The 19582-nt window shown below is 40.8% G+C and overlaps 1 protein-coding gene across 3 annotated transcripts in view; it reads left to right on the top strand.

The window, feature by feature from the left end:
• Positions 1-19582, top strand: part of MOB3B (MOB kinase activator 3B) — a 198540-nt gene that overhangs the window by 6679 nt on the left and 172279 nt on the right. For 2 of the 3 annotated variants that reach the window (XM_042964048.1, XM_042964047.1), the window contains exon 3: positions 8362-8546. The gene's annotated coding sequence lies outside the window, so the exon portion shown is untranslated. Of the gene's footprint in view, positions 1-5492; positions 5775-6191; positions 6333-8361; positions 8547-19582 lie in introns of those variants that run through there. The other variant, XM_042964046.1, reaches the window with a different exon arrangement.

Raw genomic sequence — 19582 nt, 5'->3', positions numbered from 1 at the left:
ATAATTTGGAAAATGAGCCCTTTTATATTTTATAATTATAACACTATAAGTTGACACAATCTTCCTAGAGAGCAAAATGATGATATGCATCAAAAGCCTTAAAATGTGTCTAATGTTTGACTCAGACGTTCTCCCTCTGGGAATTCATCCCCAAGAAATAATGATGGACATCTTTAAAGACTTAGCTGTCAGGAAGTTTATCACATTAAAAAACTGAAAACAATTTGTGTAGCAGTAGGTAGTTGGTTAAGTAATTCATCAGTAGAAAATTTCTGTGCAAGCATTAAATATTTGGTCACTTGGATAAATTTACTTTGTAGCTTAAAACCAAGTTAACATGGTAGTATATAGAATCTGATAGCATATTTGTTAAATACCTAATATGCATATATGTGCAGAAAAAATCTAGAAGTGTATATGCTACAAATGTTTTCTATGACTAGAAAAATAATTTTTATTTTCAGTGATTTTTATTTTTTGCATTTTTTAAATGACCTTGTTTTTTTTGTTTTTTAGTTTTCTGTAGTCAGCAAGTATTTCTTATTTAATAAGGTAAAATAAATTTTAAAACAACATACATTAAAAAAGAAAAATTGTTATGTATTTGCAATGTGATCAGTATGTACTACTTTATTTATTTAAACATCTCCATTCTAGGGTACTTCCAAAGGAAATATGAATTTGCCTGAAGATTCAGTTCCAGTTACATAGAATAATATAGAGTATGTGGGAGTTCAATGTACTATTCTTGCAACTTTTGAATAATAGTATGTATGCTTATATATTACATATATTTGTGATTAAACATACATACAGAGTCTATAAAGTACAAAGCACTTCTGAGGATCATACCTGCTTATGTATTTCACGTAACTTCTTCTACCTAAAACTTGTTACACTGTCCCAGACAGAACTGCTTGTCCCTCTTATGGGCTTTTACTGTGCTTTGTCCCCTTCATTATGGCTTTTTAAAATGGATAATTGTAGGGGCTCCTGGGTGGCTCAGTTGGTTAAATGTCTGACTTGGCTCATGTCATGAGGTGTCCATGGATTTGAGCCCCGCGTCGAGCTCTGAGCTGGCAGCTCAGAGCCTGGAGCCTGCTTCAGATTCTGTGTCTCCCTCTCCCTCTCCCCTTCTCCTGCTCATGCTCTTTCTGTCAAAAATAAACATTTAAAAAAATGTTTTAAAATGGATAATTGTATAAGTGTTGATTTCCCAGCTTTGCATACTCCCCCTCCCCTACCCACTCAGAATGCCTAGACTATTTTGCACTTATTCGAGACAGTTCAGTCTTACTGACCAAGCTAAGAGACTGTTCAATTGAATTGCTCTGCTAAGAGGTTCTTCTCATAGGTGATGGAGGTGGCTGCAGATTTGGAGGTTCCCTGTATTTTCTGCCATGTACAGTTTTGTCATTTTATCCTGCTCACCCCGTATTTCTTCCTTTTATAACCGTTCCATACCATATCCTCATTTATTCAAAACTGTATTGTTAGCTAGTACCACATGCCAGTCACCAGGCCTGGTCTTAAAGATGGAGCAGTAAGGTATAGCCCATGATCTCAAGGAGGCCACAATTGAAGAAGTAGGTACATTCTGAGTCTTTTAGGCAGCAGGAGTAATTCATAGGTCTTCCCTATAGCATGGACCTCATCCCCATGTGCTGTAAATGTTAACTGATGCTGACGGTGACAATATTCATGACAAAGGTGATTGACATGCATGTCTTCCCCTCTTCAGCTGTCAGGGTCACCTGATTTTGCAAATAAAAATAACACCCGTGCAATATTTAGAAAGTACCTATACTAAAAAACAATCACTCATTGTTTACCCCAAATTCAAATTTAACTAGGTGCCCCATATTTTACCTAGTAACCCTCTCTACCATACAGATTCCCAGTGAGGTCTTAGAGTAGAACTAAGACATGAAACCCATTCTAGGAAACTTTTCCTTAGCTAGCTCTCTACCTCGTGCAGAGGTACATTCAGTTGCATTACTCTGTGCTGACTTTACTTGTATACACAGCCCTAAAAACTGCATGCTCCAAAGAGGCACCTGCCACACTAAGAAAGTATTGCATGTGTGCATTCATGCATACACACACACACACACACAAACACACACAATTGCTCTGATCAGAAGCATTATTGGATGATCAGTCATTGGTCTTGTGTCTGTTTTATAAGAGCCATGCCATGTGAGTATATCTCAAAATATCATCAGGAAAATATAAAAGAACAGTGTAAGGAAACATTTTTCCCCAAATTTGTCTGGTACAGAATTGGACTGTTCCATCTACCATCAGCAGTCAGTGTGTTGATATACCTAATGATGTTTCCATGATATTTGCTCTTATTTCTCTAGCATGCCTTGAGATCATTTGTATGTGGCCAGGCTTTCCTCAGAGAGAAAGCTGTTTAGCAGGGGCTGCCCTGTTGCTGATGGAACTGTATAAGCCAATGGGGCTTACCAGGTGCACAATAATGGTCAAGACACAATTTGCTTGACAAATGAAGATGAGACATTTCAGTCTAGACAGGATTGCTGTGATTCAGCTCAGGGGCATTTAGTATTTTCTGGTAAGATTTATTGCTCTCCATGAGAAGGCAAGTTTCAAACCAAGGTGCGAGTAACATATCAATCATCCATGTTACACAATAGCTGAAAGCTCGTTCCATTTGTGGGGTCAGAAGGTGCTTGAGCCCAGGAGAGAGCTCTGAGATGGGGAGCCTTGCACCCATGCCTGGCAGCACCTCCTCCATGGTCACCACAAAGTTGTGTGCAGCTGTTTGAGCTCCAGACCAAGTCTGAAGCTCCAACTTGGCGTTTTGCTCATTCTCAGTGCCTCCCACATTGGGGTCAGCCTCTCTCATGGTCTTGTAGTCCCCTTCTTGGCTGTTCTTTTCATGATGTGCCTGATGTAGAAATTTATAATGACTCTACAAGTAGCACATGGCATGTGTCTTTATATATGTCTTTATAGTAAAAATTCAAATGCTTCAGCTAAAAGTGAAAACTCTGCTTGCCAGTGCAGCCTCACGCCATGCCACTCTCCTCCCCTGGATAACTCGTTATTCATTGGATGTGTGTTCTTATTTGATAACTGTTTCCCCACTAAGCACCAAGTTCTGTGAGCACAGTGTAACAGCTGGCTTGTTTGCAGTCCTCTCTTGAATGTCCAGTGGGACCCATGGTGATTGAGAGAGACCTGGATAACTTCCATGGATGATATGTCACCATGGGGAGACTTGTATATATTTTTGAAAATTGCCAAAACAAGATTATAAAAATTATAATGTGCTTTGAAGTTTAATCCTGTAAGTGTATCTGTCACTATATATCTGATATCACTTGTATAATCTAACAAATGTATGTTATAAACCCTTCATGAATATGAGGCCCGGGATAAATGGGTCACTAGACCTGGATCAAACAGATCCTGGTGCCTTTCACAGTGCCGGGCTCAAAGTAGGTACTCAGTAATTATTTGTTGGATGAGTAAAAGAATGAAGCCATGTCTCAATGACAGGGAAATCATTTGGTGGTTCAGTTAGGGATTTGGGAGGACAATGTCGGGTGTTGGGAAAATTGAGAAGTCCACAGAATGGTGGGTAGCGACTCAAACCTCCGCTTCTTTTTCTGGGATTCCCCGTGGCTGGTTAGGTCACGAGCACAGCCATACCTCTAGTCTAGTGGGATCACATAGTTTTAAGTCGTTTGGGTGACTCACATATCTAACCCTCCAGGCAGTTATTCAGTCTTGTATTCATGGCATCTCTTACATAAAGACACTAAATGTTTGTTGAACAAAATACTGCCTTGTGATTTCTTATGATTTGCTCGTTTGCCATGTAAGCAAAACTGCTGAGAGGCTCAAGATCATTCCTTCCCCCTCTTTCCTCCAGTATTGCCACTTCTTTGTATTGGATGCTCCCCATAGCTTTTTTTGTTTGTTTGTTTTCTTTCTGTTTGTTTTTGTTTTTTGTTTTTATCATATCACCCTTAAAGAGGCTCTTTGGACAGACTTATCCTTGGATCTCTTTTATAGTCCAGCTGTAGATGATGCATGTAGTAACTTCTGCACAGAAACAATTTTAGCTCTTACAAAATGATCCCTGATAAAAAGAAATTTACCATGTGAAATAAATGTGTAAGTAAATAAGTATTCACCATCAATAAAACCTACCCTCAGTTTTGGGATTACCAGAACAGTTTCCACCTGTATCCTTTTTTCGCTTGGTCCATTCAAACCCTAATGGGGCTTTCACTTCCAAGATGGTAGTAAACATTTCAGATGAGAGTTGTCACCTTCCAGAATAATCCTCCCCTTTACTCACTGGGTAAATGTGGATTTCTTCCCAGACCACATCCAAGAGTGCCTGTAGTCTGGGAAGAAACGGCAAGAGTGGAGTAATGTGATGGACAGAGAGGTCATCTTGTCTTGGATAGATATTTTAAAAAGCAATTGCCATTGCAGAGATGAGGACAAGGTCTTCTTTTACTTGCTGTCAGGTTGCATGTGGTCATAGGTTTCCTGACATTTATGAATAACAAAGGCATTATTTTGGGAAAACTTAAGTGGACTTTTCTTAGACTGACAGAATAATCACATACCCCAAATTTTAGGATTTCTTTAGTATCTGAGCAATGCTTGGTTTTGCAGGTAGTGTCCAGGAATAATCTGTGTAGCCAAGGGGGATAGGGGAAGGGTCTCTTATTGCCAAGATCCCTGCCCTTAGTAGGCTCTGAAGTATATACTCTAAATCATAGAATGTAGGGTTGGAAGGACACTTAGAGATAGGCTTCTGGGGTCAGACGGGTGAAGTGACTTGCCCAAGGTCACAGTGCTACTTGGCAAAGTCAGATTGACATAGGTCCTCTGACCCAACGCTGTCAAAGTAATAAGCCTTTACCAGCTTGCAGAGAACTTGCTTCTCTCTGCCTCGACTGAGAGGAGCAGCCCTCTTGCAGTCAAAGAAGAGGGGATTGAGGAGGCTGGAGGCTGGCACTGCTGTGAGGCCAGGAATGGAGACCATAACTGAAGCTTTTTCTGGTACTTCACAAGGGCTTCTCAGCTCTGTGGGGAAGGCGATACTAGAGGAGGAAACCCTGAGTTCAGTCTGCCACCCCTAATATTTCTCAAAGTTACCTAGAATTCTATGGATAATAACTCGTTTCCCAGAATCCTGGGTCAGTTCTGGTCTAGAGAAATGAATGAATTTCCTGAGAGATTTTCCCCATGTCTGTAGTTAATGTGTTTATGTATTCATTTATTTGTGCCTCCAGTGCTCACCACATAGTGTGTGTTCAATAAAAATTTATTGAACAAATAGGTATGTGTTTCACTATTTCCCCTTATGAGTGTATTTTAATTTAAATTGAATTTCAGATCCGTTTAGCATCCTCTTGGTAGAACTGTGTAACTCTGAGAAAGTCACTTAAACTTTCTGTACTTTTTCTCTAAATAGGGGTGAGAACCTACCATAGAACGTGGCTGTGGATATAAAAATTGCTGAGAATGGTGCCTTGTACATAGCAAGTGGTAAACAAATGATCCTTATCATCATTGTCATCATCATGGTCATTGTCTTCATCATCATCTGTTGCCTACATGTTAGACACAATGCCAGATTCCAGAGATTCGAGGGCAGAAAACACAGATGCAGAGGTATCTGGAGGCAGTGTTACCTGAGGGGAATCTTGAAAGGCAAGAACTGATGGAACTTTGAATTAGTACAGTGATAGTAAATACAGAAGGGAATTATCTAGGAGGTAAGATTGGGATGTCTTGATGATTGATTGGGAATCAAGGGGTAAGAAAGAGGAAATAGTCCAGGAAAGAGCCCAGTTTTCTTACTAGGTATATGGTTGTACTGCTGACTAAGAGATAGTATATGAGAGGAAGAGCAAGCTTAGGGGAGCAACTGGTGAGTTTTATTATAAATGAGTTGCTTTGAGTTGTCCGTGAGATAGCTACATGGACATGTCCATCTAGCATTTGGATGTGTGGGACTAAATGAGGATAGGAGACTGATCCAGGCTGGAGAGAGAGATTTAAAAGTATGAGCAGAAGCTATAAGTGATCACTTAAGAGCTTAGGAATTAGTTGGTTTGTCTAAAGAGAACATGTAAGGTGGGAAAAGAAGTATGAGCCATTATCTGAATCCTAAGAATCACCTCTGTTTAAAGAGTAGGCACTGGAAGAGGAAACTGACAAGGATGGTCACAGAGGCATGGGGAGCATGAAGATGGAGTATTTTGACTGTTAAAGTGTCTCTGCCTCTTTGCCCAGATGACTCCTTATAATCCTTCTCAACACAGTGCTCTCAGGTAGCCATTCCCAATTATAATGTATTTGCCATCATTGATCTCGACCTAATCCCATTGTACAGATGAGCTATTTGAAGGTTTGAGAGGGAAATTAACTCATTTAAGCCTAAGGTCAAAGTCTTTATGCTCTTCTAGCATATGCCTTCCATGAAATACATCCTGTGGCCCAGTATGTGTCTGCGAGACTTTGGGAGATGTCAGCTGGATTGGAAGTTGGTTTGGTTAATTTCACTTCTACCATTTGGGGCTATAGAAGCTGAGAGATGTATTTGTTTCCCAAGACTACCATAACAAAATTTCCCAAATAGCATGGTTTAAAATAACAGATTTATTCTCTCACAGTTTGGGAGTCTAGAAGTCTAAAATCAAAAATGTCATCATGGCCATTTTCCCTGCAGAGCTTCTAGGGAAGAATCTTTTCTTACCTCTTCCAGTTTCTGGTGATTGCTGGTAATTCTTTGTGTTCGTTGTCTTGCTGATGCATCGCTCCAGTCTCTGCCGGCAGAGTTATATAACATCCTCCATGTGTCTGTGTCCCTGTGTCTTCCAGACATTGCCTTTAGGTATTGTCTGGTAACAATCTACATAGTTATTATTGATAATAGAAGAAACTATTTAGCAGTTGCTAAGTATCAGCTGTTTATATAAATTATCATTATTTCTCACAGCCACAATACAATGTAGATGTTATTATCCTTAATTTAAAGAGGAGGAAATGGAAGCTTGGAAATACTAAGTGGCCTACCCAAGATAACACAGCTAGAAATATACAAAATCAGGTTTAATCCCAGGTCTATCTGAGGCCATATTGTGTTTTTACAGGATCTAGGTTTGTAAAAAGGTTTAGTGTAAAATCTACTGTGTGTATCTATGCATTAATAGCCTATTTCATTCCCAAAAGGATTTGAAGCAGCTTATAAAAAAATGTATATATAATATAAGAGAATAAAAAGTATTTAAAGAAATCAAAGTTGAGGGAAAACATGTGTAAGAAAACAAGAGGAACATAAGAATGCATGTCATGATCTCCAATGTCATTAGTGCAGAGGGTTGCAAATCTTCCTTGGGCTTTCTAGAAGCAAAGAGGAAATGTTATCTGTTAAAGTAAACCAAAAGATAAAACCATCAGCAAAGCTAAATCCTCAGAAGAAACAAAGCTTTTCTTGGTACTGAGTCCTGGGGGGAATTTCTCCCATGGGCTTTCAAGAAGTGACCACTATGGAATTTCTTTGGTAAAGACCCCAGCAACCTCCTTACAGGAGTAACTACCACCACATGCGTTGCAAGGGTGATTCTTGTAACCTCCCTATGTGTAGGCAGATGTCACATTGCTAGTGTGAAGTTTCTTGGCAGGCATTCCATAGGGACTTAATGAGTTTTCTCATGTTGAGTTACAGAATGGATTTCTTTAGTTCAGCTGGATTGGGATAGCATGTCTTCACCATGGCTCAAAATGGGGAAAAGTTGTTCACTTGAGAATGTTGGCACTCTCGGGGACGTTTGTTCAGTGTGGAGAGACTGCCCTGACATTTCCAGAGCTCCTGCCCGGATCCAATCCTGCATTTCCTATTATATGTAAAGAGGAACGTCTGGAAAACCGATTTGTAGGCATGACTCTCCTCCAGTTAGTCAGAACTGGGAAAACAAGCTATTCTGTCAGATTGACCCAGTGCCATAAACCAAAGTGAAGTGTGCACTGGATTTCCACATAGACGTGGGTTTGATTTGCTATACAACAAACTCTAAGGGTGATGGCCCTAGATGTGGGAATCCAAGGAAGTGGCTGGTAGTTTACTCTGTGTTGAAATGACTCTTGTTTCTCCTGAAAGAGCTTCTTCATAGGTTAGATAGCTTAAAATTCAAAGCCAGGATAGCCTTGTGCGATGTCATAGATAATGAAATATTAAGACATACCCTCTTGGGATGATCAGTTTTGCACACTTGGGCATTTTTCATTTAACAGTAAGACTCACTGTGTGGAAAGGGCTGTATGGTTGGCCCCAGAACTAAAACATCTTTATATTCCTAGGAGAGCAGAAATTGGGATTACTTTATAGCTATCCCTGCCGGGACAGGACAGGAACACTTATCGACACATGTGATACTACAATTTGCCATGGACGGTCACTGGGACAAAGAATGCTGAAATTATCCATTCCCTGTGCATTTCATCCATTCAACCTCCATCTCTGAGGGTGTGATACCTGAAACAAGGTAATAAAAAATAAAAAAAGTGAAGTTCACATCCTCATAGAGTGTCTAAATTTCCAGACAATAGAGAATAAAATTATAGAGTGTTATTAAGTGCTATGAAGGAAATTAGTGGGGCAAGAGAGAGGGTGATTGGGGGAGGTGATGGCTGAACTGAGACTTGAAGTCAGCAATGTAAAGAGCTAGAAGGAGAACATTTCAGGCAGAGAAAACTAGAAGTTCAAAATCCCTGAAAAGAATGTGGGATATTCAAGGAACACAAAGGAGATTAGTTGGGTTGGAGTGAAGGGAAGGGGGAGATTGGTACAATGATAGATTTGGATTGGAATATGGCATGGCAGGCCAGGTGGGAGTTCCAATTCCATTCTAAGACCAGTGAAGACCCATGAAATCATTTTAAGCCAGAGAGTGGTGTAATGTGATATGTGCTTTAAAGACACTGCTTTGGGCACCCCTTGGTGGGCAGGGGGGTGGGGGTACCATTTGGAGAATAGGCAAGAGCGGAAGCAAGGAAGCCAGGTTGAGAGTAGATTTCTGGCATGTTAGGTAAGAACTGTAGTGGCCTAGATAAAAGTAGGGGCAGTGGAGATGGAGGAATCAGACTGATTTGAGAGATGTTTTTAGTCAGTTACTTGGGATACACTGGGGCCCAGGCAAATATCTGTGATCACCAAAGGCAGTTTTCCAAAAGTGCCATTGATTACCCATTGCTTATACGGTCTTTACTGAATTAGTGGGACAGTTTTTTGATAAACAGTAAGTAATCCTCTTTGGCATTACATCTTTAACTTGATGGCCTTAAACCAGGTTAAGTCCCTTACACTTAGAACAACAAAATAAATAATTTAGTTAATTGGACTTTGGTTGTGGTTGAAGCTTCAGTTTCTCAGGTTTCACTTTAGGCTTAAATGTCTGAGAGTGTCTCCTGATACATATCCTATGTGTACACAGAACAAATATATATTCCTGTGCATTTTGACATTTAAATAAAGTAATGTGTTTTTATGATCAGTTTAAACTGTGGATTGCTATCTGTGGTCAAATCATAACGGAATATAATCATACGATTCTGAATGAAGGTAAGAAAGCGGTCCTAATCTGTCATTTACTAAACCTAGATGAAAGCCTGTGGCTCACAACTCCACCAGTTGTCCACAATTCTCACCAGTTTGGTTTTTTAATAAGGTCTCAGAAATGTCTAATTCTCAGAAATGTCTATGTGCATGAATGCTCTGGCATAAGCTATCCTTTGAAACACTGGTGCTTAACAGGCTAGATCAAGATGTTCTTGTCACTGAAATCAAGCCATAGCAGACTTTTCTCGTGTCACAGAAAAATTGAAAAATGAACATTCTATATTTCAAGGTTTTCAGCAACATCTTTCTTAAACTTATGGCACCTTTGATGGTTTATCTACAGTAGAACTTTGTCTGCAATGATACCTTAGTTCTATATTATTTAGTTATTTTATGAGCCAGTGTCTGATTTGGCATACAATGATTGTATTCACTATTTTATAAATAATCTATCAGTATTTCATAGTTTTGCAAAAATCTCAGGCCTTCCAGATGCTAGCTACTTTAACAAACACGTCCAAAGAATGAAGAATGGATCAAACATGGCAGAAGCATTTTTTCTCATGTAAAGCTTAGAACAGAGGTACTTGAGCAATGGTTGGCTTTTTTCCAAGCAGTGGTCAGGGACACAGAAACCCTTATCCTGTGACTCTGCCATCTTCGATGTAGCTTTCTTTTTTTTTTTTTTTTTTTAACGTTTATTTATTTTTGAGACAGAGAGAGACAGAGCATGAACAGGGGAGGGGCAGAGAGAGAGGGAGACACAGAATCTGAAACAGGCTCCAGGCTCTGAGCTGTCGGCACAGAGCCTGACGCGGGGCTCGAACTCACAGACCGTGAGATCATGACCTGAGCTGAAGTCGGACGCTTAACCGACTGAGCCACCCAGGCGCCCCTCGATGTAGCTTTCAAGGTTTCACGGCTTATCTTTATCAAACTGGGACAAAATGGCAAGAGCCAGAGGGGTGTGCAGGGGGGCATTGTATGAGCCAGTCTTCGAGGGGCACATATTACTTCCAGCCACATCCTGTCGGTGGGAACTTAGTCACATAGTCATGATCCCAGCTGAGTGCGAGGGACGCCAGAAAATTTAGCCCAGCTGTGTGCCCAGGAAGAGGAGGGACTATAGTGATCAACAGCTAGCCCATCTCTGCCATGCTGCTGATATAATTGGAGAAATAGACCAGCAGTCAAAATGTGTTGGCAGTGGTATGAACGGGAGGAGGAGTTGGGCTGGCAGGATGAGTGACACACATTGTAGATACTCAGTAAAGATTTTCTGCAATCCATTTGAAGAGAACTGGAGTTCTCAAAGCCATAAGCAGCTTTCTAATAGGGTTATTTTCTTTTTTACTGAAGAGCAGAAGTACTGTCGAAGTAAGAGTTTTGGCCTTTTTTTTTAAGGTTATGCAAATAAGAGACATTATTAATTTGATGGCTTTAAAAAAAAAGCATCCTTTCCATACAAGAAATATATTTTGGTAGAAAGATACTGTCATTAGCCTTCTTTAAAAATCAGAACCCATAGCACTTATTTCCCATGGGGACCAACATGTGGAAGGTCCTTCAGTATCATTCACAGCTAATACTACACTGGGCACTAATCGTACATCAAGCATACTGTTACTAAGTTTGCAAACAGCATTTTACTTTATCACCAAGAGACTCTGTAAGATTTCATTTTACAGTTTTTCTTAAACTTATTTTTTTATTTGTATTATTGAAGTTATACTATTATTTAAGTGAAAATAAATGTCTTGAGTATTATCATGTTCTGGATGAATGATTTCTAAGAATCACTTCAGAGGTGAAAGGAGATTATCATTCCTTTTTTTTAAGCTCATTTTATTTTATTTTTTATTTTATTTTTTTAAATTTACATCCAAATTAGTTAGCATATAGTGCAACAATGATTTCAGGAATAGATTCCTTAGTGCCCCTTACCCATTTAGCCCATCCCCCCTCCCACACCCCTCCAGTAACCCTCTGTTTGTTCTCCATATTTATGAGTCTCTTCTGTTTTGTCCCCCTCCCTGTTTTTATATTATTTTTGTTTCCCTTCCCTTATGTTCATCTGTTTTGTCTCTTAAAGTCCTTATATGAGTGAAGTCATATGATATTTGTCTTTCTCTGACAGACTAATTTCACTTAACATAATACCCTCCAGTTCCATCCACGTAGTTGCAAATGGCAAGATTTCATTCTTTTTGATTGCCGAGAAATACTCCATTGTATATATACACCACATCTTCTTTATCCATTCATCCATCAATGGACAGTTAGGCTCTTTCCATACTTTGGCTATTGTTGATAGTGCTGCTATAAATATGGGGGTGCATGTGTCCCTTCGAAACAGCACACCTGTATCCCTTGTATAAATACCTAGTGGTGCAATTTCTGGGTTGTAGGGTAGTTCTATTTTTAGTTTTTTTAGGAACCTCCATAGTGTTTTCCAGAGTGGCTGCACCAGCTTACGTTCCCAAGGAGATTATCATTTATAAATGCTGAATCTGTAGCACATGACTTTGTAACTGGTTGTTATTCAAAAGATATTTGTTGAGTGCCTACTATGTGTCAGATGTTCTAGAAGCTGGAGATTCAACTCTGACTCACAGATGCTTTCAACCTCACCAGTAGATCTGGGGGGACTCAGCCTAACGATCATCTGCTTCCATGGTCGCTGTCAAAACAAGAGCCACGGGACAAAGTATTTACTTTAATCCCTCATACTGAACGCCTCTGCATAGCTGCTTCCTAAAACAACGAAGGAATCAACTGAGACCTGGAAACTCTTCATCAAAAAACTTTGTTTATTTGTTTTTCCAGTCCTGGTTGCTGTAAGCTGACTTATTCTAAAGCAGTTTATGTTTATAGAGCCTGTGTTATGAGCAGCATGCTAAAGAATGCCAAGTAGTAGAAGACATGTCCAGTGAGGAGAAACTAAACACCGTGCAGAATATGACAAGTGACAAGACTGGGATGCTGAGTAAGTGCTCTGTGAATTCACAGACTTACAGAGAACCCCTCTGGCTGGAAAGACAAGAGGGAGAAGGAGGCAGTGAAGGATAAGCAGAAGATACTTGTAGGTTTGGATCCCAGTTCTGCCTCTCACTGGCTGTGTGACCATGGGTGAATGTCTTACCTGGTGGAAGCTTCAGTTTCTTTATCTGCAAAAGATAAACCTTAACGCCGATTCATAGACATGATGATACAAATGTAAAGTGCTTAGGTCTTTAAGCGACTGAAATGTGGAAAACACTCAGTAAATAATATCAGTAAATGCAGCAAAAACCTCAGTAAATAGTTTTGTGTTTTGTTTGTCTATCAAGTAGCAATATTACATCATAAGACTGTGGTCAGATGACCTAATTAAAAGGGCTGGCATAGTGCCTACCCTGTGGTTAGCATTCAGTAAATTTTATTATTATTACTATGGAAGATGTAGATAGATGAGAGAGGTCATCTTGGACATGCAGAGGGGACACGTAGTCTGGTGTGGGCTGGAACCCTCTATTACAGTGCATTTGTTCAGATGAGTAGTAGCTGAAAGGTAGGTGACAGTTGTAAAATGTGTGAAACATAAATGAAGAGCCTCTTAATAGAGATGTTGAAGGAAGATTCCAGGATTCCAGAAGAAAATCAAATGCATGATCCCTGAGTTTCCTTCTGACTCTGAGATTCTGTGGTATCTCCCAAACTTCTGGCGATTCCTGAGAAAGACCACAGTGAATTAAAGATCCGTGCAGTAGAGTTCCAGGGTTATAGCCCAGAACACACCAGCAATAAGGTGATGAACATGCTCTGTCTTTTCTGTTTTGACAATAGAAACCATTTGCTGAGAGAAGAGAATGTTTTAGTTTTCATGTGGCAATCTGCCCAAGTACTTGACTTTACAGGTAAGGGAGGGAAGCAAAACCCATAAGAGTATTTGGTGACACGCCATTTCCCGCTCATTTTTTTCCCATTCAATTTTGAGAGCCAGAGTCAAAGAGAGGGAAAAGAGAAGAAGAAATAAAAACAAAACAAAACTTAATTCTCCAGGAAATGAATCTCCAGGCAGAGCTGAGACATCCGAACAGTATGTCACTTCACATACTTTGTGTTTGGGTCAGTAAGTAGGTCCTGAGTTTGCCAAAGTGCACCTGAAGGCTGGTGCAGGACAAGAACCACTCCCTCAAGGCAGGAGGGCCTCCAGCGTTTGGCTCTGAAGACGAGCTGGAGTGGCGTGCAGACTGCTGGTGGAGCTGCTTCCATTGTGTTGGCCTGAGTCCGAGGACAATCTAGTGCATCATTCCCGAAGTGTTCCATGAAATGTGATGTGAAAAGTAAGTTGAGAAAATTCAGGATTAAACAAGCTAAGTATGTTTCTTTACTGGAGGACTCCTCAAGACCTTTGAAATGCCAGCATGAATTTATGAGTGTGCAAGGAGGAGAGTATGAATTCTGTACTCCCCAAAGGTACTGGAAAGTGATACTCTTTGATGTAGAATATATACCTAGAGGCTTGAGCAGCCTTTGGGCAAAGCTGATTTAGGATCAGGAACACCAGGCTACATTATTTCTTTGTTCTTGCCCTTTCTCAGGGGATCCAGGTATAGACACAGATGTTTGCAGGCAGCTTTGCCTGTCCAGTGGACAAATGGGGGTCACTATCCAGGAGGGCACAATCATATGGAAATACCTGATGGGGGATGGTAGGGAAAATAATGCCCCCCCCCCAAATGTCCACATTCAAATCTCTAGAACCTGTGAATATTTTACCTTACATGACAAAAGGGACTTTGCACGTGTGGTTACCGTAAAGACACTGAGATAGGGCTGTTATCCTGGAGGATCAGGGTGGGCCCAGTGTAATCAGAAGGAGGAGGCAGGTGAGGGTCTGAGAAGATGCAAGGGCCGAAGCAGAGGTTGGAGGAAGGTGGGCCCATGAGTCAGGGAATGTAGGTAGCCTCTGGAAACTGGAAAAGGCAAAGAAATGGATTCTCCCATAGAGCCTCCAGAAGGAACACAGCCCTGCCACCCATTTTAGGCTTCTGACCTACAAGCTGTAAACTAATACATTTTTGTTGTCGTAAGCCACTAAGTTTATGCTTAGGTAATTTGTGACTGCAGCCACAGGAAACTAATATATGGGGTTTGATAATGGTCTCACCTTTCCTGTGTTTGAAGAAGGATGGTTAATATACCCCAGTACCCTTCTAAGACCCTGACACTGGACAGGAGGCCTGCCACTTACCACTATCTGGCCAAGTGGATCCTGCTTTCTGGTTGTCCTTCCTCCACCTTCCCATCCCTGCAGTGGCCAAACATCACTCCAGCTCTTGCTGCCCTGCTTAGATATGCAGTGACCAGTCATCAACGGACTTTGAAAGAAGCGATGCAACTGGTCACTGGTGAGTGATGTGCACCTGCTATTTGCACACTGATTTGTGGACTGAAGAGTCACCTGCCCAGCTTGTACTTCACGTGCTTACTAATATGATATTCTGTGGTAACTGAAATCTGAACCTGGTTGTTGTGGGACTGATATTATTTAACCAAACCACGGTCATGGAAATGCATGCCTGTCAGAACTGTGCACAACTGAGGGCTGCATGTATTTAAGTTACGGCACAAATCCTGCAGTATACTTGTTATAACTGGACTGGTGGGCAGCCATGCCCTCATGCATCCACTGCATACCAAAGTCTGCATGTGGCTGCTGCGAGAGTTAGGGATGTTAGCAAACCCTATATGAATTTGAAGTTGAGCAGAGGGTAGTGCAGCACTATTTGTGCCTCGTTTCCGATGATCACAGTTTAGTTCTCTGGGAAACAGATTCTGAGACGCTGAGATTTGCACATAGGAGGCTCACTGGAGACTACTTATGGTAACGCCTGGCAGGGAAATGAGGGCAGCAGAATTGGGCAGAGGGAGAGGTAGACTCTGAGGCAGGAGGGGTGGATGGGGGCAGCTCTGGAGCTGGAATGACACTAAGGCAAGGAGGTCGGGTCTTTGTGTCTGTCAGCCAGTCACTGGATGTGGGCTGCCCAAGCCACAGCAGAGAAGTTCCCTCCAGAGAGGTAGCAGTCTCTAAGTGTAATTCCTGGGGACACACTCAGCTCAGAGGCTCTGGCAGCCTCCAACACTCTCAGCAATGAATGCTTCAGTCCTAAAGGGAGCCACAGCACATTACAGGGTCCACCACACCTATGATTCTGGTGCCATCAGACAGCCAAACTTTACAGGGGCCTGAACACTATTTCTCGCAAGGCTTACTCAACTCAGAATCTGGGGCAAAGTGAGAAGAAGAGACTGGAGAACTGACAGACGGTTGAAGGAGGAAGGCAGGGCCACCACCTTCTAGCCCAGATTTACCCTCTTCCAGGGTAAAGAACGGAGTGAAGGCCCCCTGGGCCTCATTGGCCTCTGCTTGCATTTTCACTTAAGACAACTTGTAAACGTGAAAAGAGTTGAAGGTCTTCTGCCTTGGTCTTGTCTTGGCCTCTTAGGGCACTTGGACTCTGAATTGGAGCAGAGGAAGGAAATGACAAAAACTTGAAATTGAAAGTTGCTGAGATTGACATTCATAGTCAATTTTTCCTGTAGTAAAATATAGATATCTTGTAAAGAAGAGATGAAGTTTTTTTCACTCCCTGCCCCTCCTTCCCTGTTCTCCTTTTTCCTTTTGGTTCTTAGACCCCACACATGTATCAGCTTTACTGCAGGTTAGTTACCCAAGCTCTTTAGTCCCTGAATTGGGAAACAGTGGGGTCAGTACTTCTCATTCGCTGAAGTGACTGATCAGCTCACGCTTCAGGTTTTGAGGACTGCCCCTCCCTCCAAAGAAAGGGAGGGTTGGCAGATCTCTGAAGTCAGTAGGGAGATGACCAGGGCAATAAAGAACTTTGTCACGAAGGGCTGACAGCATGTTTTAGAATTGCTGATACCAATGCCCAGGCTAGATGCCAGGGAAAAAAAGATTAGTGCACACTTCATGTGGTAGTCTCTTTAGAAAGACTGAAGATGCCGCTGCCTGTAACCATTTAGATTTGACATCCTGATGGACTGAGTGTTTGGAGGCTACCTGACATGGCCTCCTCATCTGGAGAACCAAGTCTGACCCATCCAGAGTGGCCACCTGGGGAAGCAGAGTTAGGGAAGATGCTGAGGACAGAAGGAGCCGCTGGCTGACTGGCTGATGGTTGCCCTGACATGCACCTGGGGAGGAGTGGATGTGTAGGGAGGCTGATGTGTATTTGGCCATCTCAGGACTGGAGTGTCCACCAGTAGTCCTCAGGTGGCTGAAGGGAGTTTTTGTTTGTTTGTTTAAATGATATCCAATGCTTACCTTTAACCCATTGTGGGACATGCTATAGTTTTTGAGTTATTTAGAGGTAACATGTTGAATGTAGGATGATAAGCAAAAGAGGTAATTGTCTAGTCTCTAGAATTTAGGGAAAAAGTGAAGGAAAATTAAATCCCAAAATGAGGGTTTGGGATGAGGAAGAGAGAGTGGTATTGGAATGTGTAAATATTCTTTGGTATTGTTAGTGCATAGGGGACACAGATCAAGGGCTCCATGAACACGGTTCTAGGTCCTATGTGGCTGGACCAGTTGATATGAAGGTTGCTTTGGTTTCAAATTTGCTCTGATAGCAGGTAATGAAGTATGACCATAGAGCTGATGGCGCTATGCTTAGCAAATGATGACTAGAAACCAAAGACCTACCTAATCAGTAGGGAGAGGGATTGCATGTATTTGGAAGAAATAAGGAGAGCTGAACTTGGTGGCAGAAGAGTGAAGGACAAATAGGGTTAGATTCCTGAAAGAGCATCAAGGATTTTTTAAATGTCCTTTTGTCCAGCAACATCTGTTTTTGTCAAGCAAAAAGCAAAAATATCAGTTCTCTGACATTTTCCCTTGCTGTAAGTATATTACTTTGCTCAACATGGAGTCCTCATCTCATAAATAGCATTAAAAAAAATTTTTTTTTAGATCGTATTGCTATAGAGTTTTAAACAAGGACTCTTCATCTGTTTGGTAAGGACACCTGTTTGTGCTTTCTGTAATTTAAATTGCATAATAGGGGCCCCTGGGTGGCTCAGTCAATTGAGTGTCCAACTTCTGCTCTGGTCGTGATCTCAGAGTTCATGAGTTCGAGCCCCACATCAGACTCTGTGCTGTCAGCATGGAGCCCATTTCAGATCCCCTGTCCCCCTCTCTCTCTGCACCTCCCAGCTCTCTCTCTTTCTCTCTCTCTCTCTCTCGAAAATAAAAATAAAAAACAAAAAGAAACAATAAATTTCATAATAAGGCAGCTTGGTAAAGCAACTTTGCATTTCCCTAAGATACCTTACAGGTAGAAAGTCACCATTTTCCCAGTAGAGGGAACTTGAGACATAGAAAGAAACTAAAGGTCAAACAGACTCAATTAAAGTGGCTTTTTTGGCACCTCAGTTCTGGATTTCTGGTTAATGGGGGATTTTTTTCAATTATTATTTGGAAGTTTTCAATAGTTCTGAGGTCTAGTCAAGTATGCCACAACATTTAAGAACAGGACACAGTTAAGGTAGGTGTAAATGCCAGAAATCGAAGTTGAACCTGTCTGTATAAGACTACTTAAAAAGCTGATTTCCAGATGAAAAATTCACAAATATTTCGAGATATCTGTAAATTATGAACCAGTTCAAGGTAAAAATGGCAAAATTATAATTCTATCCAATGTAAGACAGCTCTGAATGTTGTAAACAATATCTCAAATAACATTATGCCCTCAAGATCCTTCAGTGTTAGCATACACTGTTTTCCTGTACTGACAAACAAACACACAAAGCCATTCATTTCCTGCTTTAACTTGTCCCTTGGAAGGTGGGATACTGGCATAATATGACTCATTTCCCTCACAAACCGGATGTTGCCATTCTAACGAGAAATGGCATGGGTGGAAAGCAAATTAATAAATATTAAAGTGTCTGTCCTAGGAAACTTAAATTGGACAGTGAATGATGCAGTGACTCAACTGAAAATGTACATTGGATTAGATATGATTAATATTCCAGTTATTAGGCTGATGAAGATGTCCTAACCTGACACATTTCCTATCCATGTGCTTTAAATAAGGATCCTGAGTTCATCTTGCTGTGCCTATTAGAATAATGATTCATTTACATGATTACTTGCTTCGTGAACCTAACATGTTAATAGGCTTGCCTCCTTAGTCATCCTTTAAAGAAGGTTCTTATTGGACTGTTGAATCATAAGGAGACAGGGTTTTTGGGTTCTAGCCTCATCCTCTGGCTTAGATGTGATTTTACTTTGTTCCTTAGTCTTTTCATACATAAAAGAAATAAATTATTAGCATTAGCTCTGAGGTATAAAAATAAATGCATTTGCCTATTTAAGTCCTTGAGTAAAATCTTTAAATTACATAAAACTCTATTACACTATTCATATTTTAATAAGAGAAGGAAAACATATCCCTTAATGAATTTAGGAACTTGGATTAGGGTAAATTGGTCAGACAGTTTAGAATTTAAGTTCATGATTCTTTTCTAGTCCACTTCCTAGATAGTAATTGATGCATATACAGATAATTTGGTAGCATGTACTTTAAAAGTCCTGTGTTAAGATCTTGTTCTTTGAATCAGAGGTTACATGCTGGCAGTCTATTTTGGGCCTCAGAGATGTTTTATTTGTTCATGGAAAGCACCGATTTTTCTTTTTAGTTGTCAGCCTCTAGAAACACAGAGATTTCACATAAAAATTAGGATTTCCAGTTACTCTTTAAAAATCAGAAAATCCAGCAGTACTAGGTTTTATACCCACATCAGCAACAGCTCCTAGCACTGAGGACCTGCCCCCTTTAAATAATACCTGAGCCGCAGTACTATTTGTCTCTTCCTCTGCCTGACAGCTCAACACATTTGTGTATGAGACCCTGATTCTACAGGGTCTACAGATCAGTTTTCTCTGTTGGCCTA

The sequence above is a fragment of the Panthera tigris genome, chromosome D4 (assembly GCF_018350195.1).
Source record: "Panthera tigris isolate Pti1 chromosome D4, P.tigris_Pti1_mat1.1, whole genome shotgun sequence".
Classification (NCBI taxonomy): Eukaryota; Metazoa; Chordata; class Mammalia; order Carnivora; family Felidae; genus Panthera; species Panthera tigris.
Note: the sequence above shows the minus strand (reverse complement) of the source record. Positions and strands in the feature narration are given on the sequence as shown.